The sequence below is a fragment of the Chiloscyllium punctatum genome, chromosome 29, assembly GCF_047496795.1.
Source record: "Chiloscyllium punctatum isolate Juve2018m chromosome 29, sChiPun1.3, whole genome shotgun sequence".
Classification (NCBI taxonomy): Eukaryota; Metazoa; Chordata; class Chondrichthyes; order Orectolobiformes; family Hemiscylliidae; genus Chiloscyllium; species Chiloscyllium punctatum.
Window position 1 is genome coordinate 36,902,795 of NC_092767.1, and position 27,553 is coordinate 36,930,347.

The window sequence follows — 27,553 nt, forward strand, 5'->3', positions numbered from 1 at the left end:
GTAGGTATCCTTATTATCTCGATGTTCCAGGGACAAATGTAGGGCGAGGGAATTGTGTCCACTGTGGACCTGTTCTGCTGACCGGTAAATTGCAAGGGAATGAAGTAGTATTATCATGTTGCTCCACCTCTTTCTCCTTTCATTCCATTCCTCATGTGGACTCCTCGTTCCATTATCTGCTGCATCTAATGTTGGCTCTCAGTTCCTTGGATTTGTTCCTCAATTGAATTATTTTTATAACTGGATATTTCACTGCATACATTAACTGGTCTCTGAATGCTCTCTGTGTCACCACATAAATAAAAGCATTTGTGCAGCAACTCAGGTTCCGAAGCATGAATGCGATTCTTTCAAATGTCCGAAAAGCAGTGTAATTCAAAGAATTAGCAGCACTAAACATATATAAAATGTACCCCAACCAGAGAAGGATGAAGCTTGCACATATGGCAAAGAGTAAAATGGCAGATTTCTTTCTGCTCTCCAGCTCTGGGTCATTCTCTATTTTTCTCTGACCTTTCAGTTCCACACGCACCTTAATTGCCTCGAAGATGTGTCTGACAGTCAGGACATTGATAAATAGAATAAAAGTGAATGGGAATATTGGTGTTAAAAATTGTTCAAAATATTTGAAACTTGCCCACCGACGGCCATTATAATAACTGCGTGTGGTAAAACAGTACCATGGAGCGTTGTTGATGATCCTTTCAGGTTTAAATCAGAAGTAGTTAGGAATGTTCTTTCAGGGAAAAGAAATTGTTGCTAGAACGCTCATTGCAGTTTTCTCTGTGCAATACTTAGTTTTCAAATGGTGAAAACAGATGGCAACAAATCGATCAAAAGAAAAAGCAGCAGTGAACCAGACAGAACATCAATGGCTGAGCAGGTCAGGACATAGATAACTCTGCAAACAGGAGTGATGTTCAGGAAACAGCGTGGATAATAATAAGACACAAATCTATCAAGTACGATATCAAAAACGATGAACAGTAGATCAGATGTTGCCATGGCCACCAGATAGTGAATGGTGCATGTAGAAAGACCACACTTGCCCCGAGCCAAGAGTGCAATCACCACTAGACTCACTGAAAGAGAGAGAGAAAGGAGACAGAGACTTGAAGTTACTCTCTGTGCCTGAGCCCAGATTGTAAGTAATGGCAAGAAGGACATTGTTGTTCCAAACCACATGAAGTCTCGACAATATGAACCTCAATAGCAAACTCTCTCTAAATGAATCATTTGCACTTTTAAAAGACAGAGGTAAGAACATGAGCGACAGTTTATTCATAGCAACATGGTCACATATTCAATGTTTAGTTTGGGTTGGCAGTGTTTGGTTTGAGCTGCTTTATAGGTTACTCTGACTGGTTGGATTTTCCTATAGGACCGCAACATTTACACAAAGGCACCCTGCATGAGTAAATCAACGATGTTGTACATTGAGCACAAACATTGATTGGAAAATTCTTGCAATCAGTTTTGGAGTTTCCACAGCTCAGATTGTGTCGATAATTTTAGGTCCACACTGTATGAACTATAATATGGGACTGGGAGTGGATGCGCTCCACAATATGAAATTTTAAAAAATGATAAAATTTTGAGTCCATCCCACGTGTACAGGATTGAACATACCAACAATTTTATCCATGGAAGTATTCAGCAGTGAATCCAAGCACCATACCCCAGGTTAGGTGCCTACCACAATCATAAGAATTTCAATATTTGGCATGGAGTCCCTGACCTGTCTTAGACTGTACTCCACTGCTCCCACCCAAATCCATGCAGCATTGGTCATTGCAACTTTCTAGTTTAGAATTCACACTTTTTATCTGGGATGAAGCAAAGCTTCCTGCCTGATGTCCAGGCTCTCTCACACAAGCTCCTCTCCTTGTGAACAGAGATCCTCCTCCCAGATTCAGAGCACATGCTGGGGCTAAGAATGTCCATAGGTTACCCAACACACACCTTGGAAACACGAGAATTGTACTAAAGCTTGTTGTGGGAGACCCAAACATTGTTCCATTGCCTGGCTTCAGAGACTCTCTCTGAATTCAGGTCAATATTAAAGGTTAGGGGAGATGATGGGCTCATATATACTAATACTATACTAGACTCACAACAATCTGGTGACTCTAAGATGATTGCTCCCTTTTTTAGACCACTTCTTATGATAGGATATCCTTATGTGATGTTCATTTTCACGAGCGTGCAACTCCCAAAATTGACCCAGTTTTAAAGATAAGAGATCCTGAATTTGATTCAGTGTAATTTTCTAAAGTAAGGAACACCAACGCATAAACCCATAGACCACAGGGAAAAGGATCTGTCTTCTGGTTTATAGACCAGTAGTAATTGGGAAATTCGTTGGACAAGACAAAATAAGCTTTGACATGGACCATCCACTGGAATAGCTGACATCCTGAATCCAGGAAGATATCAGCACCAAGCTTCCCTACTTTCCCCTTGGTTATTTCTCCTGCTGTCTCCCATGTGGGACATTCTTTTGGACAATAATCACAGCTCAGGTTCAGAGCTATCTTCTTTCAGATCTGGGAATATTGGTTAATTTTAAATGTACTCACAAAATGTGAGTTTTGGTGCCTGGACCAATAATTCTTGCCCAATTCTAATTGCCTTTGAGATAGTACTGGAGAGCAGCATTTTTGAACACCTGCATTATCTGGTGGATAGGAAAACCCTGTATATTTTGGAGCAGAGTTCCATAATTTTTAGACAGCAGTAGTAATGGAACAATGATGCATTTCCAAGTCAGAATGAAATCTATCCTGAAAGGGAAGTAGCATGTGATGGTGTTTCTATGCAACTCCTGCTCTTGCTCTTCTAGCTATTAGAGGTCATGGTTCTGCGAGGTGCTGTCAAAAAACACTTGGGGTGCAATGTTTTGCATCTGTGGGTGGTATTCATTGTGGGTCTTTCATGCCATTAGTGAAGAGAGTGAGTACGGAATGTGGTAATTGGCATGGTGATCAATCAGCTGTTTGTACTGCACAATGTGGTGCTTTGTAAATGTTGTTGGAGATGCTTTCAGTGAGACACATGGAAAGCAATCCATCCCACCCAAGCTATACTTTCTGGATGGTAGACATGGATTGGAGAGACAGACAGGGAGCTTATTCCTGCTGTAATCAATATCTGACATACTCCTGTGTCCACAGCACTTGCATGGCTGGACCAGATCATTTTTTTGTCAATGGTTGGGCCAGGTTGTTGTTAGCCATGCATTCAGTGACAGTAATGTCACTGTAAGCCAATGGCATATTGGTAGATTCTGACTTCTTGGGGATGGCTATTCCCTTGTGCTTGTGGGATACGAATGTTACTTGTCAATTACCAGACCAAGCGAGATGTTATCTCACTGTATCATGACACAGATCTTTTCATTATCTAAGGAGATGTAAATGGTGCTGAATGTTGTGCAACCATGAACAAACCTCTCTCCTTTGGAAATGGCAATGGAGGGAAAGGCATTGATGAGGCAGCTGCAGATTTTAAGGCCAAGGTACAAGTGTGAAGAACTCCTACAGAGATGTGTGACGGCTGAGATGATTGACCGCCATCGACTGTAACTATCTTCATCTGTGGTCAGGATGAAATGCAAGAGAGTTGAAATCTTGGTGAGTTCAGTTTTTCAAGGAGTCCTTATTTTGAATATGTGTTGACAATAAGAGCTGAGCATTTGTTGTCAGTAATTAAAATTTAACTGTAAAAAGAGAAGCATTTGATTGAGATAAATACAATCAATACCTCTGTAAATCCAAGTCAAACGATCCTGAGTTTGTCACACTAGAATATAGAAGGTCAAAGGCTGAGGGGAAATAACAGGTCAATGTGTGACACAGTTTGAATGCCCAGGAAAAGTCAGAATGTTTGTCATTATCACATGAAAGGGATAGAATTACTCCCAATACTGTAAGTGGGAATTGTCTTAGTGACATGTATACCAAGGGCAGGCAGAAATAACTCGTTATGTTGAAGGTAAAATTAATCAGTCATACTTTTCAATATTTCATGTACAGGTTGTTCTGTCACAATGTGTTTCGTTAACACAAAATCACTACAATGCAATTGACAAATTGAAGACACTGTTTCTAAAGTGCAGAATGTTAAGGTGTGTCTTAGTTATAATACTATTCCAGCCCCATTAGTTCAAATGGTGCTCTTATTACTCCATTTTCTTATAACACGGGATTGCACAAGAATGGAATTACCACATTATCGCGGAACTGACTGTAAGGGTCTCCTTCTTCTGCAACTATGTTCCCTCGTTCAAGACTCCTACAGAAGTGGAAACATCATCTCAACATCGACCCTGTCAAACCCCCTCAGAATTATGTATATTTCAGTAAGATCAAAATGCTAATGAGGAAAGACCTAATCTAGTTATCATTTTTCCTAAGTCAACCCTTCACCCCAGGAATCAGTCCAGTGAATCTTTTGAACTGCTCACCTTTTGTTTTGCACACAAATCACACTTTGCTGACCTTTTTGAAATCTGCCTCCATTTATAATTGTTTGCTTTTTTGATTCTTCCTAGCAAAGTGTTTGACCTTACACTTTCCAGCATTAAAGCTTCAGCTTCCAAGTTTTTGCCCATTCACTCCATGTATCTACACCCCCTTGCAGATTCCTTATGTTCTTACCAGAATGTACCCCCGCCCCACCCCCAACCACAGCTATTTATATATCATCAGCAAATTTGAACACATTTTTCTCTGTTTCCTTCTTCAAGTCATGAATGTAGATAGCAAGGAATTGAGATGCTGTGACTTGATGGTTCTGATGGCACTTCACAAATTACATCTCTCCAACAAAATGTCTATTAACCCCAACTCTCCATCTTCTGTGTGTTAATCCAGTCTCAATCCATGCTAATACATTACACTCAACACTGTGAGCTCCTGTCTTGAGCATTAACCTTCCATGCAGCACTTAAAAAAAACTTTGAAATCCAAATGCACTACATCTTCACTTTTGACTCCTCAAAGTCTGTCCACCAGCGAGAAGGCACAAGTCAGGAATGCAATGGAATACTCCCTACAGTACCACATCCAAAAAGAAGTATGCCTCTGTTTCTTGAAAGATGAGTACAGCTAAAGTTGGGGTATGAAACTTTAAAAAGATATGAAGATGGAATTTCCATGAATAAGGGTGATGACAACTAGAGTTTGTTTTGTTCGAATATTCATTCAGCATTTGAACACTTCGTAATGGGAAAGGCATGTCAGAGATACTCCTACTTACGCAAGGCCACTGGTTAAGTTGTTCCCCTCCAGTTAGTTACCCACACTCAGTATAATTTTGCTTTGAGAGATGCTCCCAGTGACACCTGAACACTGGGGTAAGTTGTTCCCCTTTAGCTAAGAACCCACACTCAGTGAAATTCTAATTGAAAGATGCTAACTGAATCACAATGTCACTGGAATTAGATGTTCCCTTCAGGCCATTGACTCACATGCAAAACAGTTCTATAATGAAAGATATTAGTGATTGAGGGCATTTTCCTATTCATAGTCCACATTGACTACAATGCTGCTTTTACAGATACCCACAGGAAGCGCGAACACTGGGTCACAAATTCCTCATGACCAATTCTTTTTGTTTCCTGACACACAGAATCGTTGGCTGGCCAGCATTTATTAGTCAACCTCAGTTGCCCTTGAAAGGTGATGTGAGCTGCGTTCTTGAACTGCTGCAGTCCATGTGCTGTAGGTTGCCCTACAATGCCATAAGGGAATGGATTCCAGGATTTTGACCCAGTCTGACATTGAAGGCATGGTGATATATTTCCAAGTCAAGATGGAGATTGGCTTGGAGAGGAACTTTCAGGTGGTGGTGTTCCCAAGAATCCACTGTCCTTCATCTTCTAGATGGTACTAATCATAGTTTTGGACAGTGCTGTTTAAGGAACTTTAGTGAATTTCTGCACGTCTCCTGTAGACTGAACACACTGCTGTCAGTGGTGAAGATAGTGGCTGTTTGTGGATGTCGTGCTAATCAAATACACAGCTTTGTTTAGGATGGTGTCAAGATCCATCAGTTTTGTTGAAGTTTCACTCATCCAAGCAATTAGGGAGTATTCCATCACCCCCCTAACTTGTGCCTTGCAGGTGGTGGACAGGTTTTGGGGAGTCAGGAGGTGATTTGTTTGCTACAGTATTCTGAGCCTCTGAACTGCTGTCCCAGCCACTGTATTGATGGGGTGAGGCCAGTTGAATTTCTGGCCAGTACTGATAATGGGGGATTCACTGATGTTAACACCATTGAATGTCAAGGTGTGGAGGGAAGGTCATCTCTTATCACAGATAGTCATTGCCTTGCATTTGTATGGCATGAATCTTATCTGCCATTTTTCAGCCCAAGCCCAGATACCCAGCATATCTGGCAGCACAGTGGTAATCAATGCTGCCTCACGGCACCAGGCGCCCAAGTTTAGGTTCTAGCCTTGAAGGACCGTCTGCATGGAGTTTACCTGTAAGTGTGGTTTTGGTTTCAATGGTTTCATCTCACAGTCCAAAGCTGTGCAGGTTTGGTAGGTAAATGCAAAATTATGCCAGTAGGGTGGTGGTGTGGGATGGTCTGCGGAGAGTTGGTGCTGACCCAATGGGCTGAATGGCCTCTGTCTGCAGAGTAGGGATTCTACAATTCCATGATATTGTTGAGATCTTGCTCCCTTCAAACATTGATTTCTTCAGTATCAGATGAGTTGCGAATGGTGCTGAACATTGTACAATTATCGGCAAACATCCCCACTTCTGACTTTCTGACGGAGGGCACGTCATTGATGAAGCAGCCGAAGATGGTTGGGCCTAGAGCACTACTCTGAGGAACTGCTGCAGAAATGACCAGGAGATGAGAAGACTGACCTCTAAGAACTACTCTGTGCCAGTTTTGACTCCATCCATCGGAGTTTGCTTCCCGATACCCCATTCATTCCAGTTTTGCCTGGGCTCCTGATGCCACACTTGACTGAGTGTGGTCTTGATGTCAAAGGTAATCACTGTCACCACATTTCTGGAAATCAGCTCTGCAATTCAGCTCTACAGTGATGGATTCTCCCAACAACAAGACACCATTGCAATCAGAGGGTCCAGCCTGATGTTCATGATCCCAATACAGTTCAGTTCCATGATCATTAATGCCTTCATTCAGAGTGATTTCTGGAGACTTGACTCAGTATCACACATCAGTCCAGTAAATCAGTGGCAATGAAGAGCGCCTGTGGGCAATAAAACCTTTTTTTTTGTTGTTCTCCGTTGACGAATTACACCACAGAGTAAGTTTGAAAATGTTAAATGTGTACATTGATATCACACATTAGGAATTTGTTCTGCTCAGTTCAGTGGCCAGTAAGAGGAGGGTTAAATGTATTTGTCATGCAAACCAATGGATCAGCATTCAGAGAGTACCCCACATCTGAGAGGTGGCTCCTCTGGGGAGGTAAAGACTGAACTTGAAGAGAAGAAATAAATACTTGAAGAGAGCCCATCACAGAATGCTTGTACCCTAGAACATTCAGTCTTCTGTATTGTACTAACCTCTGGCATTATGGCAGCAACACATGTTCTCTGAATCTGACATCGTTCCCTTGGCTGTCAAATGAAATTTGTTTAATATCTTGTCATCCAATATTCCATGGGAATGGGTTGAGCTCAGTTGGCTGGATTGTTGGTTTGCAGAGCAGTATGATGCTAACAGCATCGGCTCAATTCTCATCACTGGCTTGAGGTTACCATGAAGGACTCTCCTTCTCAACCTCTTCCCTCAGCTGAGGTCTGGTGGCCCTCAAGTTAAACCACCAGCAGCCTCTTCTCTCTAATGAGAGCCCTGTGGTCTGATAAGACTCTGGTGACACAATATATCGAACACTCTATTTTCCTTCAAGTGAATCATTATGGAATTGAAGAATGGTGTCATTATTGCATGAGAGAGTTTGACCCACTGTATTACTCCCCTGATGTAAAACACACTGTTCCAGATATGCCCCAGGCAGCAGTGTTGATGAAGCAGCCTTGACATTTACAATGTACTGTGGGAACATTCAGCTTGGTGTTACTGTTACTGCAAACATTTATAAACTTCCAAGTGCTAGCTGGCATCAATAAGAACCTTCTATACTATCTCTCATCCACTCCCAATTTAAATTCGATTCCTCGATAGCCACTAAACAGTCTGAGATTACTCAGCATCTACGTGTGATCTCCAATAAACCACCTCATATTGATATAGAGATTCAATCAACATGGAAACTTTTATCCAACCAGAAGGGGCTGAATGCACGGAACCCTGGCCATTCAGGGAACTGACCCTACACAGGGCAGTTAAGACATGAGTGATTTCCCACAAAGTGAATACAGGTGAGCAGTCATTCCCACTCACCTCAGCTTTCCAATCGTTCAGAATGGGAGGAAAATATGATAAAATTTCTAAGGGCAGATTGGCTCAAATTGATCAGCAAGATCTTGAATAGCATTGATGTAACATCTCACCTTATAACTGTAGGAACTGATATGTCTATGCAAATCTCTCAATGGTGTAAACCACAATTACTGTTTGGACAGACATCCTATGTGACAATTGGTGCAATGATATCCCACACCATGAGACAAAGAGCATCATGCAAATCAGGGTTCACAGATGATTCACATGAGAACACAGAACATCGAACTGTAAAGCACAGGAACAGTCTTTATAAAGCTGAAACATGACATCTTGACTCTTGTACTCAATTTATCAGCCAATAAAGGCAAGCTGACCATACATCTTCTTTGCTACCCTATTTACTTGCAAGGTCACTTGAAGGGAGCTATGGACTTGAGCACCAAGATCACTGTACATCAATGCTGTTCAGGGTTCTGCCATTAACTATATATCTTTTCCCTAACTTTCAATCTCCTAAAGTGCAGCGCCTCATACTTGCCCAGATTAAACTCCATCTGCCACCTTTCCACCCCTATTGGCAATTGATCTCCACTGTATCTTTGACAACCTTATCCACAACTTCATTGATGGTTCTATCATCTGCAAATAAACAAAGGTCAGAGGTCCCATTCTGGAACCTTGAGGAACATCACGAGTCACGAACCTCCAGCCAGAAAAACACCTTTCCTCACTGTCCTCTGCTTTCTATGGGAATCGAACCTGCCACTTCACCATGGATCCCATGTAGTGTAATCTTCAGGATGAGCCCACCATGAGGGACCATATCGGGCACCTTTACTGAAATCCATGCAGACAACATCCACTGCTCTACCCTCATCGACTACCTTTGTCACTTCCTCAAAAGATTCAATCAAGTTCGTAAGACATGACCTGCCTTGCATAATGCCATGCTGACTGTCCCTAATTAGGCCCTGCATTTCCAAATGCCTGTAAACCCTATCCCTAAGAATCATCTCCAATAGTTTATTTTAATATCCATTCAGCAGTGTGCTGTTGATGGACTATGATTCAATTGGTGATCCTGATACAGTATCTAACGCAGCAAGTCCCTCAATACTGAACATCAGGTCAGTTGGGTGCCACAGTAGCAGGGCTGACTTTTACTCCATATGGCCGGATGTTCTTGATCCTGATTGGAGCCTCTGAGCAGCACAACTATATCAAATATCCGAAACTGCACATCAGTCACCCCAAACCAAAATGTCTTTCATCTACAAAAAATTATCTCCACGGTTCTGAGCCAGGTACAATGACAGAGGTTTCACAAAGTTGGTGGAGTACTGCAGTACATGGTGTAACACTCGAGCCTCAAGGTGAATCCGTCTAAAAATATATCCAGGGGTTTTAGTCTCTAAAACATCAGTCCTGACAAAATAGTCATAATAATAATGTTATAACAATAATGTGAATAATAATGATAGCAATTACATATTTAAACTGACAGCTAAAGTCTAAATAATAATCCCAAATTAACACAAATTGGAGGACCTTCACATTATCATTTGGGGAACATCAAAGGATAAAGCAAAAAAAGGCAAGATAGAAAACATCCTGTTGGACAATTTGATCCTCTGAGGCACCAAAAACTCCAGCCCTCAGCGCTTATCCTACTGGGCCCTGCACCACAGCACTGTGTATCCTTTTACAAATGGCACACCTCACATGGCAGTCACATAATTTCAACAATATACATTGTAGTTGGAACCTTGTGTTCAATAACCCTCCAAGTGATCTGTCCTCACAAATATCATAACTCCAGGCATCCACTGACTGACCCAAACTCAAGATGGTCAAAGCCATCTAGGCTGATCCACCCTTATCATGATTTGATTTTCTCCAGGGTGGAAACATTTGGCCCAAAAGGTCCACACTGACACTAATTAATGGACCTAACACTGTACGCAATTTAACATGGGCAATTCACCTGACCTACACATGTTCAGATTGTGGGAGGAAACCTACACAGACACAGGGAGAACATGCAAACTCCATGAAGATAATCAGCAGAGGCAGGAATTGAACCCAGGTCACTGTTGCTGTGAGGCAGCAATGCTAACCACTGAGCCACCATGTCACAGGGGACCTAATCTAATCCAGCTGACTGAGAGCAGGCTTGAAGTGACCACGGAGAGAGAATGGTCTTGCTAAACGCTTTCTAGACAAGCTGGGGCCGGTGCTCAGCCAAACTTCATCACTGAAGCCTCAGTGTAAGCCCATTCTGCACAGGACAGAGAAACAGACACTGCTACACGTTACTGAGAAAGTTCCGAATCGACAAACAATTCACTTTAAACTCTGTAAGTGAGAGCACTTTCATCTGGCATTGGGATTTGATTTGCTCAATGGAAATTAAATCATCAGGAAATGCAGATCGGAAATATAGACTTATGTAACTTAAGTTGTTCCAAGACTTACCGGGTACACCAACAATGACAAGGATGGTGTCGCATATTTTTGAGATCATTATGTTTGGAAAATACATTTTGTTGTTTGTGAAACAACCTCTCCCTTCCTGCTGCTGGCATCTGTTCGAATTGTCTCAAAATTAGAGATGAGACATATCCAGAGACATCGTTTTATATTTTGTGATTCATTTTATATTTTGTTGTATCCCTCCTGGGAAAATATGATTACACATTCACCTTTTTAATATCATTTTGAACAAAGAGATTATGACAACAGGTTTAGTTTGATGATGTAATGTCATTGAAATTTAAGTCTACATTTGAATACCCCAAAGACTGGATGAATCTAATCTTATTTGGTCACAACTGCTCCTTGTAACTTGTCATCAAACAAGATAAGTCCCCTGGGCCTGATGGCATTTATCTTAGGATTCTCTCGGAAGCAAGGGAGGAGATTGCAGAGCCATTGGCCTTGATTTTTGTGTCCTCTTTGTCTACAGGAGTAGTGCCGGAGGACTGGAGGCTAGCAAACGTGGTTCCCTTGTTCAAGAAGGGGAGTAGGGATAATCCTAGTAACTATAGGCCAGTGAGTCTCACTTCTGTTGTGGGCAAAGTCTCAGAGAGAATTGTAAGGGATAGGATTTATGCACATCTGGATAAGAATGATGTGATCAAGGATAGTCAGCATGGTTTTGTGAAGGGCAGGTCGTGCCTCACAAACCTCATTGAATTCTTTGAGAAGGTGACGAAGGAGGTAGATGAGGGGAAAGCGGTAGATGTGGTATATATGGATTTTAGTAAGGCGTTTGATAAGGTCCCCCATGGTAGGCTACTGCAGAAAATACAGAGATATGGCATTGAGGGTGAGTTGGAGGTTTGGATTAGGAATTGGCTGGCTGGAAGAAGACAGAGGGTAGTAGTTGATGGCAAAGGTTCATCTTGGAGTGCCGTCACTAGCGGTGTTCCGCCAGGATCTGTTTTGGGACCATTGCTGTTTGTCATTTTTATAAATGACCTGGAGGATGGGTTAGAAGGTTGGGTGAGCAAGTTTGCGGATGATACGAAAGTCGGAGGAGTTGTAGACAGTGAGGAAGGATATGGCAGGTTACAGCAGGATATAGAGAAGCTGCAGAGCTGGGCAGAAAGGTGGCAAATGGAGTTCAATGTAGCTAAGTGTGAGGTGATTCACTTTGGTAAGAGTAATAAAAAGATGGATTACTGGGCTAATGGTAGACTACTTGGTAGTGTGGAAGAGCAGAGGGATCTTGGTGTCCATGTACACAGATCTCTGAAAGTTGCCACCCAGGTAAATAGTGCTGTGACGAAGGCATATGGCATACTGGCTTTTATTGGTAGAGGAATTGAGTTCCGGAGTCCTGAGGTCATGCTGCAGTTGTATAAGACTCTGGTGCGGCCGCATCTGGAATATTGTGTGCAGTTTTGGTCGCCATACTATAGGAAGGATGTGGAGGCACTGGAACGGGTGCAGAGGAAGTTTACCAGGATGTTGCCTGGTATGGTAGGAAGATCCTATGAGGAAAGGCTGAGGCACTTGGGGCTGTTTTCATTGGAGAAAAGAAGGTTTAGGGGTGACTTGATAGAGGTGTACAAGATGATTAGGAGGTTAGATAGGGTTGACAGTGAGAACCTTTTTCCACGTATGGAGTCAGTTATTACAAGGGGGCATAGCTTTAAATTAAGGGGGGGGTAGATATAGGACTGATGTTAGGGGTAGGTTCTTCACTCAGCGAGTCGTAAGTTCATGGAATGCCCTGCCAGTAGCAGTAGTGGACTCTCCCTCTTTATGGATATTTAAGCGGGCATTGGATAGGTATATGGAGGATCGTGGGTTAGTGTAGGTTAGGTGGGCTTTGATCGGCGCAACATCGAGGGCCGAAGGGCCTGTACTGCACTGTATTCTTCTATGTTCTATGTTAAGAATGCTTGCAGTGTTTCACACACTAATAATCCCATCAACATCTGAATATCTTTTGATATTCTTTACTGTGATGACTTTTATTTTACTGAGGGTATTCAATCATTCAAAACCTCATGTTGTACCTTGACAGCTGTTCTACTGCACACTGTTATACCACTAGTTTCCTTGTTAATTCAATTCCATGACTCATTTGGGAAAGTCTGTCTGATTCAGCACTTGAATACCGAAGCTGAAACTAATACTGACCACAACAATAACTGAAACTTACACTTGGTAATAATTTCTCAAAACAAAGTCAAAAATAAATCAGAACCTTAACTTCAAAATTATAGAATGATAGCACCATACAGGACAAAAGTGACCCATCGATCCACAAAGGTTGTTCCTCCAAAACTTACATGAAAAGCTGCACAAGTCCCACTCCCCAGCACTTAGTCCACAGTCTTGAATGTTATGACATTTCAAGTGCTCATTCAAGTACTTTTTAAAGGTTTTGAGGATTTCCTCCTCAGTTACCCTCCTGGGCAATGCACTGTAGGCCCTGCCATACTCTGGATGTCATGTTCCCTCTAAACCTCCTGCCTTTCAGCTACACCCCAGTATTGGCCCTTCACTTACTAGGATGCTAACTGGACTGGAGGTTTTGAGCTATAAGACGGGGTTAAATAGATTGGGACTTTTTTTTTACTGGCAACGTACGAGACAGAGAGGCAACCTTATTGAGGTCTATTAAATCTTCTGAGATACATATAAGATAGATAGGCAACAGATTTTCACCAGTATAGGAGAGTCAAATATTAGAGGGCATAAGTTAAGGTGAGAGTGGAGAGATACAAAAGGATTCAGAGGGACACTTTGTTCAAACAGAGGGTGGTGAGTGCTTGTAACAGGCTGCCAGAGGTATTGGCAGAAGCAAGTACAATTTTGTGATTTGATTAGATTCGGTTTCCTACAGTGGGGAAACAGGCCCTTCAGCCCAAAAAGTCCACACTTGTTGCCCACCAAGACCCATTCCCCTACACCTAACACTATGGACAATTTAGCATGGCCAATTCACCTAACCTGCGCATCTTTAGACTGTGGGAGGAAACCGGAGCACCCGGAGGAAACCCACACAGACACAGGGAGAATGTGCAAACTCCACACAGACAGTTGGCCGAGACGGGAATTGAAACCAGGTCCCTGGCGCTCTGAGGCAGCAGCAGTGCTAACTACCGAGCCACTGTGCCGCCCTAAGAAACATTTTAAAAAGTACATGGATGGGGTAGATATGGAGGGATATGGACCAAACCCAGGCAAATGGGTCCAGTTTAATTGTGAAAACTGGGTGGCATAAGCAATTTGGGCCATGCTGAGAATCTCTGTGACTTTATCTATTCCTGGACTGGTAAAGACACGTATCTTGTATGCCTTAACTATCCTATTACCCTGTCTTGCTGTCTTTGGGGATCTGTTAACAAGCACCTCAAGGTCCTTCTGTTTCTCTGAGCTTCCTGGTGTCCCACCACTCATTGTCTTATGTTGTGACTTCTACTAAAGTGCATCATCTCACATTTGTCAGAGTTAAATTGCATCTGCCACTGATCTGCCCATCTGACCGGTCTATATTATTTATGAATATGACAAACAATAAGGGATTCAGCACTGATCTCTGTGATACATACTGTACATGAACCTCTAATTACACAAACAGCCTTCTGTCAATATTCGCTGCCTCCTCTGACTGAGCCAATTTCCCAGCCAACTTGCCAAGTTACTCCAGCTGCCATATGCTTTTACCTTCATTCTCAATCTCCCATGTGGGACCTTGTCAAAGACTTTGCTAAAACCCATGTAAACTACTTCAATTGTCCTAGCCACATCCACAGACATGGTCACCTCCTCCAAAACTCCACCAGATTGTCAGACCTCCATCTGACAAAGCCGTGCTGACTGTCCATGATCAAACCTTGTTTCTTTAATTGGAGATTAATCCTTTCTTTTGGAATTTTCTCCAATAATTTCTCTAACATTGATAGACACTCACTGCTCTGTTATTTCTGGTCTACCTCTACCACATTTCTCAAAAAGTGAAAACACATCAGCTGTCCTCCAGTTCTATGAGACTTCCCCTGTGGCCGGAGAGGAATTAAACATTTGAGTCAGAGTCCCTGTAATTTCTTCCCTTGTCTCCTTGGTTACAACTCCTCCAGACCTCAGGATTTGTATACTTTGAAGCTCCCCAGTCTTCAATAACTGTTCTCATCAGATATAAATCTGCTGAAGAGAGACTGAGAGTGAGATTGTTGTTTTGCATTTTGCATGTTTCCTTCCTAATGCTGTTCCCATCCTTACTGAGGTGGGGGCAACATGTGTTTTTAGGACCCTGGGTTTCAAATTCCAATTTTTCAGATAAGCACATTCCAAAGTACTTTAAGACTAAGGGGAAGAAAGAGTTCTTATTCATGCAGAAGAATTTCTTAGGTATTTTACACACAGAAACACAGAAAGACATGTACACATGTGTGCACATATACACACACACCACATTTACCTCACACATATATAAATTATTCTTTTACCTTTCTACTCAATACCTCCCTCTGTATGGTAAAATAATTCCCTCTAATCATCCATTGTTCCATTATAACTCCCACTGAGCAAATACACAAACCTATCTTGCCCTGATACAAACTGGATGTTCTCACAATTGGTCATAGTCAAGACAAATTCATGGAGTTGACCACTATCACTTAGTCTGTTGTATTTCCATTTTTTGGGATCAAATAGAAACAAATTAACTTATCACTAAACGGTAAAAAAAATCTTAAAACTTTATTGGGTAATTGGAACAGTGGTTAGCACTGCTGCCTCACAGCGCCAGAGACTCAGGTTCAATTCCCGCCTCAGGTGACTGTCTGTGTGGAGTTTGCACATTCTCCCTGTGTCTGCGTGGGTTTCCTCTGGGTGCTCCGGTTTCCTCCCACAGTCCAAAAATGTGCAGGTTAGGTGAATTGGCCATGCTAAATTGCCCATAGTGTAAGGTCAAGGGGTAAGTGTAGGGGAATGGGTCTGGGTGGGTTGCGTTTCAGCGGGTCGGTGTGGACTTGTTGGGCCGAAGGGCCTGTTTCCACACTGTAAGTAATCCAATCTAAAAAAAATCAAGTTGGGTTCCAACTCAGCCAGGAAGCCAGCCATTGAATTAGCTCATATTCAGATACTTCAGAGCTACGATCATGGAATTGGGTCAAATCCCAGCATGACAAAACTTCAATTTCATAAGTATGTGGATTATAACTCTAATGTCAACCATGAAACTAATGTCAGTTGTCAAAGAAAATGCACCTGGTTCATTAATATCCTTTAAGGAAATATAACTACTGTCTTTACCTGGTCTGGACTATATGTGACTCCAGACCCACAGAAATTGGTGTGGTTTATGGAGGTCAGCCATCTAAGCTCCAAGACCTCACAGCAGGAGGTCCTCAAGATTGTGTCCTAGCCCTAACTATCTTTAGTGACTGTATAACTGACCTTCTCTCAATCAGAATGCCATAAATCAGAGGGTTCGCTGATACTTGCACAATGTTCAAAGCATTCTTACACCCTCAGATACTGAAGCACTCCATGTCACTCTGTCACAAGACCCCTGAAAATTCCAGCCTGGGCTGACAATTGGCAATTAACATTCACGCTGTACAAATGGGAAGCAATTACCACCTTCAATAAGAGATCACCTAAATAATGCTTCTGGACACTTAAGTCTTTGCTGTTGCTGAATCCCCAACAATCAACAGTATCGGAATTACCATTGAGCTGAAAATGAACTGGACTCATGAGATAAGTCCTGCTCACTGTGGATAGAAGGGCAGGTCAGAGATCAAAAATACTGCCGTGAGTGATGCAGTTCATGACACCAAATGCCTCTCTGCTATCTACAAGGCACACATCAGGAATATGATTGAATACAGCCCATTTGACTGGATGAAATGTATCTCCAATAACAGTCAAGAAATTGGACACCATCATGATAAACACACAATGCTGTAGACACTTGAAGCCTGAAATGAAACCGGAAAGTGCTGGAGAAAGTCAACAAGCCTGGCAGCATTGGTGGAGAGAAATACAGAATTAACCTTTTGATTCCAATATAACTCCTCTTCAGAACAGGACTGAGGAGGAGTCATGTAGGACTAGAAACATTAATTCTCTTTCTCTCTTAACATATACTACCAGACCTGCTGAATTTCTCCAGCTCTTGCTTTTTTAGGAAAAAGTAGCCAGTTTGATTGGCACCATATCTACAAACATGCAGTGAATCCAACACCAATCTTCTGTAGCAGCCTTATGTATCATCAACTAGATGTGCTCCAGAAATTCACCAATGCTCCTTAGACAGCATCTTCCAAATGTACGACCATATCTTCCTAAAGACAAAGGCAGTAGATGCATGAGAACACCACTACCTACATGTTCCCTTCCAAGCCACTTAGTATCGTGTCTTGGATATATATTCCTTCCATGTCCCCATAGTCATAGTGAACTACAGGCTGTTCTCCCATTAGCGAGACATGACTGATTGTGAGCTTAACCTGAGTGTCACCATGCCCCAGGGGAGGGGTGAGGTTGAGAAGATGGGACCTTCATGATGACCTCAGCTGGTGTATGGGGATTGAACCTGTGCTGTCGGTGTCACTCTACATCATGAACCAGTTGTCCAGCCACCATTGCCACAGGGAGTCAGTTAGCACAGTTGGCTGGACGGCTGGTGTGAGATGTAAAGAGGAGAAGTGATCCTTAGGTTAAGCTCACCACCAGTTGACTCTCTCTTTCTCTCTCTCTCTCTATCTCTATGAGAGAGCAGCCATATGGAACTAGAACTAGGGCGATTTCTACGGTAACCCTTGTTACGACACGAGGTAAACCCTCCTGCTTAATTTAAAACCAGCAACACAGAAAAGATTGATCCTGTGCAGTAATCTGTAAAAATTCGAATGGCCAAGGAATATTTAAAATAAAATTAATGGCTTTATTACTTAAAGTATAACAGAGAATAATTAACTACTATTTACAATTTCTTTCTCTAACCTACATTCTACCTTCCCTTCTATAATACTACTCCAATAAAACTCCCAGTTAAGATTTACTAAACAACACTTCTTATCTCAGAACCAGGCAGCTGTAGGTTCTTGTCTTCGGATCTTCCTGTGTCTGGAGTACTGAGAGACAGAAGTACTCTAACTCCCAGTACTTCTGCTTAACAGAAATCTTAGTTTTTGCTTCAGAGTAAACAATTGATCAGATATCGATGTCTGTTTGTGGAAGGAAACTTCCATCACTTGCATCTACCTTCTAATTTATAAATGGTGAATAGAATTTGACAGTCACTCAGTATCTAGTCTCTGCCACATTCTCAAATCCACATTTGTAATAATCAGGCGGTTGAATATTTTCTTGCTGGAAATGGTGATTTCTTCATTAGTAAGTACTACCTGCCACACGATGTTGTACAGGTCGTGCTGTAGGAGCCTTGTGAGCTGCCTTATTCTGGAAGGAATTGGGAATGGAGCTGAATGATGTAAAATTGCTCATGAACATCGCTGTGACTTTATATGATAAATGGAAGATTGTTGAAGGAACAGCTGAAAATGGGCAAGATGGGGATGCCACCTGGAAAAACTCCTGATCATAGAATCCCTACAATGTGGAGAAAGACCATTTGGCCCATTGAGTATGTGCTGACCCTCCCAAGAGCTTTCTCCTCAGACCCCGCTCCCTACCCTACACTGTAATCACACATTTGCTATGTTTAATCCACCTAACGGGACATTTTTGGACTGTGGGAGGACACTGGAACACATGACGGAAACCCATGCAGAACATTGGGAGACAGTACAAACTCCACACAGACTGTCACCCAAGGCTGGAATTGAACCTGGATCCCTGGCACTGTGAGGCAGCAGTGCAAACCGCTGAGCCTGATGTCCCGAGAGAAAGGCAAAATGTTGCCAATGCTGGAAATCTGAAATTAAAAACACAAAATGCCAGGAAAGCACATGTGATCAGACCGTATCTGAAGAGAGAAACAGTTTGGTACAGGTCAGGGCATTTCCACATGAGATACAACCTTCTTGAGACATCCGAGATTCCCAGAGGACTTGTCAGGGTCGATGCAGAAAGATTGGTTCCTCTTGCAGGAGCAGAGGGCATAATCTCTGAATAATCTCTCAGCTATCTAAGACAGATGAGGTAGAATTTCTCCTCTGACCGTAATGAATCTGGAATTATTTATCACAGAGGACTGTATTGGCTGTATAAGGACATTCAATACTGAGCGATTTTTAAGGGAAGCATTATATCAAAACGGTCATGATTTCATTGAATGGCAAAATGGACTTAAGGGACGGCATGACCACCTTCTGCTGTGTCTTACTGCAAGGATTAACAGATGTAATGGTCAAACTGTAAAACTAATTGATATTAATCAGGGTTCACTGCTAAAACTATACTAATTTCAAAAAGGCAGGGATCAGAGACAAGGGTGTCTAATCTGTGAATGGAAACTGACCAAGGATTAAATGAATAAAAGACCCGAATAGTCTAAGCCAATTAGTATCAACATGTCCAAAACCAATTAATTTGAGAAACAACCTGTTTAGGAACAAGAAAGGAACCAAGGATAAAAAGCTAATTAGACTTGAACAGGATGCTAAGAAATTCTCCTGGAAGAATTCAAGAAGCAGAATATGGTTGTCAAAGAAAAGCATGGGTTCAGTGAAATTTAGGGGATCAGTCCATGCACTGCTGCAAGAATGAAGACTTTAAGAAGTGTGGCCAGATAATATGAAAGTTTGTGGAACTGTCAGTCAAATGGTAACAGGGTTACAGTCAGTGGAGAAACTCAGCAAGAAGCTGCAGCAGAGAAGAGTGTGCTTTTGGGCCAAAGATATTAAATGTGGTGAATTAGAATGTGAACCATCAGGTACAGCATGGATTAGAGTTGGATAGCACATTGCTTTCACATGATTCTCTGCCAGTTTTCACTGTATGGTGCTGCACCTTTAAAGATGTTAACATAGTCCAAAGCAACAACTGGTTAGCGCTGCAGCCTCACATTGCCAGGGACCTGGGTTTGCTTCCAGCCTCGGGTGACTGTCTGTGTGGAGTTTGCACATCTTCCCTGTGTCTGCGTGGGTTCCCTCTGGGTGCTCTGGTTTTGTCCCCAATCCAAAGATGCGCAGGTTAGGTGAATTGGCCATGTTAAATTGCTCATTGTGTTCAGGGATGTGTAGCTTAAGTGTATTAGTCAATGGTAAATGTAGAGTAATGGGATATGGGTTTGGAGGATCAGTGTAGACTTGTTGGGCCGAAGGGCGTTTTCCCACACTGTAGGGATTCTAAGATTCTGAGTGAACAGTTCATGTTCAAGGAGATACAGAGATACAAAACATGAACCTGCTGTAATAATCAATTCAGTTCACGCCAACTGATAGCAAGTTGTGGCTGGGAACATTGATAAATTGAAGACTACAGGTTCTGATAATATCTTGGCTGCAATGTTCAAGACCGATCCATTGCATTGCCTCCTTCTTATTCAATGTATTCTACTGTTTTTATACCCCTGGCATCCACCCAGCAATGTAGAGACTAAGCAAGTTAAGTTCTACTCAGATAAAAAAGATTATCTTTAACCTAATCCTTTTATTCTCCTGCAAAATACCATAACACGGCAGTAGTCGTCAAGTAGTACATATCAACCAGCCATTTGGATACAGAACTGGCTCGAAGGCAGAACACACAGGGTAGTGATGGAGGGTTGCTTTTGCAGACTGGAGGCCTGGACCAGTGGTGTGCCACAAATATCGGTGCTGAGTCCACTGCTTTTCATCATTTAAATAATTGATTTGGATGTGAACTCAGGAGGTATAATTAGCACGTTTTCGGATTATACCAAAATTTGAGGTAAATTTCTTTACTATACACTGCACCTTCAGAGTACAATGGGATCCTGATCAGATAGACCAATAGGCCAAGGAGTGGCAGATGGAATTTAATTTAGATAAATGTGAGGTGCTGCATTTTGGAAAAGTAAATCAGGGCAGGACTTATACACTTAATGGTAAGGTCCTGATGAGTGTTGCTTGGAGTGCAGAAAGGGTTCAGAAAAGATTTACAAGGATGTTTGCCAGGGTTGGAGGGTTTCAGCTGCAGAACTGAATCATAGCCTTACTCAGAAAACTTAAGAAATCAGGAGAATTAAACAAGACAGACTTTCAAAAAATGAAACTAGACAGATCCAGCACAGCATGCTTCTATGGACTACCCAAAGTTCACAAACTAGGAGTCCCCCTCAGACCCACAGTCTCACTACCAGGAACACCAATATACAGACTAGCCAAGGAACTCCACAAGAGTCTAAAGCACTTTGTAGAGTACTCCTACCACTGCACCTAAGAACTCCTGAACCTCATGAAAGACACCAAGAAAGAAGTGGATGAAATAATGGTCTCCTTTGACGTAACAGCCCTGTTCCCATCCATCAACATCAACCTGGCCAAAGAAACACTGACTACGCTATTAGAAAAACCAAAGACACATACACCAAACACCACCAACTTCATCAACAAGGACAACATCATCAAGCTGGTGGAACTATGCCTCACCACCCACTTCACTTTCAATAGCAGGACCCTTAAGCAAATCAACGGGATCACCGATATCAGAATTCATCGCAGAAACAGTAATGCAGAGACTCAAACAAACAACTCTCCCAACCATCCAAGCCACACTTTGAGTCCGCTGCGTGGATGGCACCTTTGTGATCACTGAACAAAACAATTTAGAGGAAACCTTCAAGATCATCAATAGTATCCTTACTGGCATAAAATTCACAAAGGATGAGGAAAACAACAATAACCTGCCATTTCTCGATGTCACAGTGGAGCAGACAGCCAATGGAGACCTTCAAATGAGCATCCACAGGAAAACAACACATCCGGACCAAATACTGAACTACAGAAGCAATCATCCCAAGACCCACAAACACATTTGTCTTGCAAACGTTTCGTCCCCTGTCTAGGTGACATCCTCAGTGCTTGGGAGCCTCCTGTGAAGCGCTTCAGTGCTGTCTCCTCTGGCATTTCCAGTTGTCAGTTCCAGCTGTCCACTGTAGTGGCCGGTATATTGGGTCCAGATCGATGTGCTTGTTGGTAGAGTCTGTGGATGAGTGCCATGCCTGTAGGAATGCCCTGGCTGTTCTCTTTTTGGCTTGCCCTATAATGGTAGGGCATTATAGGGCAAGCCAAACAGAGATCACCCAGGGCATTCCTAGAGGCATGGCACTCATCGACAGACTCTACCAACAAGCTCATCGACCTGGACCCAATATACCGGCCACTACAGCGGACAGAGGAACTGACAACCGGAAGTGGCAGAGACAGGCCACGATAAATGCCAGAGGAAACAGTACAGAAGCGCTTCACAGGAGGCTCCTAAGCACTGAAGATGTCACCTAGACAGGGGACGAAATGTTTGCAAGACAAATTCCCAGCTCGGCGAACAGAACCACAACAACGAGCACCCGAGCTACAAATCTTCTCCCAAACCTTGAACCCACAAACAAAGCTGCATTAGGACAGTATTTCAATGAGCCACCACACGCTGCAGCATTGTAGAACTTCAAAGAGCAGAAGAAAACCACCCATACAGTGTATTCAAGAAGAACAGGAACCCAATAAACACATTCTGCCGATTTCTCAGCAACAAACCCAAACAAACAGACAAAACAGGCCCAGAAGCCTTCGGCACTTTACGCTGCATCAAAGACATCTCTGAAATGACTGCCAGCCTACTCAGACCTGTTGGCAGCATGATAGCCCACAAACCCAACAACACACTTAAACAGTAGCTAATGAACCAGACAGCATGCAAAAAAAAACGTCATCTACAAAATTGAGAATCGACGTTTCAGGCATAAGCCCTTCTTCAGGCTTATGCCCGAAACGTCGATTCTCCTGCTCCTTGGATGCTGCCTGACCTGCTGCGCTTTTCCAGCAACACATTTTCAGTTCTTTGCCCCTTAGCATTGGACATAATTGCACTGATTATCCCATGGGATGTCTGACCAAACAGTGATTGTGGTTTATAGATGAGGTGGTTTATTGGAGGTTTATTGGATATTAAAAGGGACCTAAGGGGCAAGCTTTTCATGCTGAGGGTGGCGTGTGAATGGAATGAGTTGCCAGAAGAAGTGGTGGAGGTTGGTACAATTACAATATTTAAAAGGCATCTGGATGAGTATATGAATAAGAAGGGTTTAGAGGGATATGGTCCAAGTGCTGGCAAGTGGGACTCGATGAATTTCGGATATTTGGTTGGCATGGAAAGGTTGGACTGAAGAGTTTGTTGTCATGCTGTATGTTCTATGTCTCTGTCTCGAGTACCATCTGGCAGCTTCTACTCTCCAATGACCAGGTCAGTAAATCTTTGTTTACCTTCTGTTGGAATTATTGAACTCCCAGTTTCATCATAGCCTCAATGGGCTGAGGGAAAATTGAGAGGAAATGCGAGAATAATTGTTCTCAACACCAAGACTATTGAGTCAAGTATAGTGTCAAAGGAACCGAACAAAACAAACCAATGGATTGTTTAACATGGCCTTAGGATGCCAGGGATCAAAACAGAAAATTCTGGAAACATTTAGCACATCAGAAGGCATCAGTGGACAGAGAAACAGAGTTCACATTTCAGATTGTAACCTTGCATTGATTCTGATAAAAGCTGCCAGTTAATGAAATCATGGCTGATCTGATAACCCTCAACTCTACTTGCCTGCCTTTTCCCATAATGCCTGATTCCCTTATTGATTAAAGTCGATCTGTCTCGGCATTGAATTTTCTTAAAGCCCTCTGTGGTGTTGTATAGAAAGCACATCCGTTGATCACCCTGAAAGGTATTCCTTGAATTTTCACGCTTTTCTCTTATTTCTGGGCTGTTCTCCCCTGACTTTTTCCCATGGAAATAATCTCTCTTTAACTATCTTTACCTTAAATATTGATCAAGCTGATACAAATGTATATTGTATAATCTGGCCTCGTTGAAACTTTTTAAAATCTCAGAATCATTCTGCTGATTCTGTATTGCACCTCCCCCATGCTGCAGTGCCGAATTGGGTAGTGTCCCAGATCACGTTTTGTATATATATATTAAAATATATATATTTCTATACCTCGACCCCATAAAAACAGTCATTCGGGTAGGAATGACAACATTGAGAAGACAAAGATCATTGCAAAATGCCTTGTTAAAAAGGATATATTGCTTTGTGAAATTAGAGTTGTGTGCTTATTAAAGTCTCTGGGTAAATGGTCTGGTGATAATACCGCTAGGCCATTGCCTCCCCCTAAATGAAAGATAATGCATTCATATCAAAACAGTGAGTATTTTGGCAGATATTTAAATTTTTTTTTAAACTTTTGGACACCTTAAGTTCAAGGGGAGCTCATTGAGCTAACTGATTTTGTATAAATTTGAAAATTAATTAATTGATGAAAGTATTTGGCTTTATTGCTTCATCTTCAGCTACCGGATCACAATCATAGTAATAATGCAACATGGGTCTGCAGACCAGCTAGTTTAAAGTTGGTTGTAGGAAAAATATTGCAATTTTTACTCAAAGCCATAATGGTAAAATATCCAGAACTGAGAATTCAATAAAGAACAGTCAGCATTGGTGTCTAACCTTATTGAATTGTTTGATGACAAAACAGTATATGTAAAGGTATTGGGGAGGGTGTGTTTATGTCTGTATTTTTATAAGATATGTTAATAGTAAACGAGAGTTACAACATGGATGCAGGGAAGAAGTAGCAGAATGGATAACAATAGGGTTAGAAACAGAAATTAAAGCTAAAAGTTAGTTGTTCAGACTGACAGAATGTGTTGTTCCACAGGGTACTAGTCCTGAAAGTAATTGTGCCTGGAGATCAGGGGTATAACAATTATGTGGATGACAGGAAATTGGTGATTATGGCTAATACTGAGGAAGGTTGTGGTAAAATAGCAGAGTCCAGAAAGGTGAGCAGAATGGGCAAGACAATGGAAAATAATTTTAAGAGGTGGTGTATTCACATAGGAAGGAGAAGGAGGAAGCTACTTCGATGTATGTTTAAAATTGAGGGGATTTGATGATGTGGGTGTAAAAACATGGTGTCTGACATGAGGAATAAAAATCAGATGACATCAATATAAGATGGTCACAATTAAGGCCAATAAAGAATTTGGGAGAAATGTCTTCTCCAAAGAGCTTTCAGAATGTGGTGTTCAATGCCACATGTAGTTGAGAGGAATATTGTAAGTGCCGTTTAAGGTGGTGTTCATCAAGTCCATGAGAAGAAAATGAAAACCTGAAGGATGTACAGAGGGTGAGATGGACCGGAGTGAATGAGCCCCTTCTGAAGCTTGAAGACTGAACAGAGCAGCTGAGCCTAATAAACTTCAAAGTCAATCATTCATATATTCTTTTCAATAAAAAAAAAGAAAGTTTGTGTAATTTGTATTATTATCTGTTTCAACCCCACCCGACCCCGAACATTAGGCATGTCTACAGAAGAGACAGCTGATGCTGGGCTTCAGTACCTGAGGACCGGACGATGGAGTAATGATGGAGTCATAGTCACCAACAACACAGGGAAGTGGGCAGCCAGGTTCACCACTAATACAATGCCATGGGTTACAGTGATTGGTGACACCATCTATTATGGCATGGCTTTGGGAGAGGTCCACACTTCTACCATTGAAGATATTTCCCTGTGAAGTCAGTACAGAGGATGAAGTGACATCCCAGGGTATTTGTTCCTAGTTTCTATTGGATCATCTGTGAGTGTACTCATCTACCTAATATCACTGGAGTTATTAATAACATTCATGCTCACTTCTTTCAGTCCATTCTTTCAGTCTTACAGAGCAGGAAGATCGATGGTTTCATCCTTGATTGATGCTGAGAAATCTGATTATCGACAATGATCAACTTCAGTGATGTTTAATGAGTGACTATTGGAAATCCGTTGGGCTTCCCTCTTCCAATCACAAGGCAATGACTTCCCTGTGGCCTTGGGGTTTATGAATTTCAGTGAAGAAAGGATTTTGCTTTATTTCCTTCCATTATTGAATACTGCTCAATAACAGTGAGGTACCGGAAGGCAACTGTGGTCCGTGGACCATGAGTCAGGAACTTCAGCTTCTGAACAAAATAAAAGGAAACAGTGAATTAAACGACATTCTTCATCATCATATTTCCTCTAAAGGAAAGTTTGTGTGTTAAGTCCTAAGATGAAGTTGAGGCTGTAATTTAACCTGTGATCAAAGAACAATCAAATGAGAGCACAACGGAGACTTCAGTCATTCATTAAACAGGAGCTGGGAGTCCTGAGGGACCAAGGTTGCATTCATCCTTTAATCAATATCATCAAAACCGATTCCCTCTTACATTTTATGGGATTTGCGATGTGCAAATTGATGGGTATGTTTTGCAAAGATAATAGTAATGACTGCAGTTCAAAAGGAATGAGTTCATGGTGAAGCCTCTTGGGGATAACCTGAAGTAATGGGATGGTGCCACATGAAATGACATCATATCCTTTTGTGTTCCTATTTACTTTTACTCCTCAGATCAAAGTTTGTGTGTTCTTTTGTAAAGGCTGTTATGCTCCAGGTTAGCGCTGAGCCCAAATGACCCAAGTACTCCATCAGATATCTGAAATTCGTGGCATATTTTAGATAAATATCATGTTTTGGGGGGCTTTATAGATTTGATTTTCGAAAGATTCTTTAACGATTTGAAGTTTCTACCACCAATACATTATTGAATTCAAAAATGTTCTGGCAAATTTGGAATGCTTTGCTTTAAAAGTTATGTAGGCCCTTTAATAAAGTCATAGTTAGACAGTTCAGAAAAGGCCCTTTGTCCTATTGAGTCCTCACTGACATTAACTATCACCAAAGGCATGGTCATCCCAAATCCCTGTACTCGTCACATAGTCTTGAATGTTATGTTATTTCATGTGCTCATTCAAATATTTTTAAAGGTTGTAAGATTTCCAACCTCTCCTAATATACTGGCAGGGAGATTTCTTCGAGCTGCTCAGGAGGATTTAAACTAGTGCAGGGTGGGAAAGGGTGCAGAGGTGGGCTGTGAGGGGGGTGTAGGGGGAAGACCTCGGGAGATAGTGAGAAAAGAGATCAGTCTGAGACTGGTACAGTTGGGGAAAGGAGCAAGTCAAATAGGGTAGGCAGGAACAAAGCAGAGAATGAGGTAGGACTAATAAATTAAGCTGCATTTGTTTCAATGCAAGAGGCATAACAGAGAAGGCGGATAAATTCGGCATGGTTGGGAAAAAGGGATTGGGATATCACAGCAATTATAGAGATGGGGCTCAGGGATGGACACGACTGGCAGCTTCGTATTCCAGTTTATAGATGCTATAGGAAGGATAGAAAGGGGCAAGAGAAGTGGGGGAGTGGCGTTTTTGATTAGGAATAACATTACTGCTGTACTTCAGGAGGATATTCCTAGGAATGCACACAGGAAAGTTATTTAGGCAGAACTGAGAAATAAGAAAAGGATGATCACCTTATTGGGAAATGTACAATAGAGACCTTAAACCCCCAATAGTCAGCAGGAAATTGAGAAACAAATTTGTAAGGAGATATCTGTTATCTGTAAGAATAATAGGGTGGTTATGGTAGGGGATTTTAACTTTCCAAGCATTGACTG

The 27,553-nt window shown here is 42.0% G+C and overlaps 1 long non-coding RNA gene across 1 annotated transcript in view; it reads right to left on the reverse strand.

Annotated features, from left to right (window-relative positions):
- Positions 1-1,038: 1,038 nt before the first annotated feature.
- LOC140454339 (uncharacterized) overlaps positions 1,039-27,553 on the reverse strand; it is a 78,054-nt gene continuing 51,539 nt past the window's right edge. The window contains exon 3 of the long non-coding RNA XR_011952676.1: positions 1,039-1,082. This is a non-coding gene — a long non-coding RNA (uncharacterized lncRNA). The remainder of the gene's footprint in view (positions 1,083-27,553) is intronic.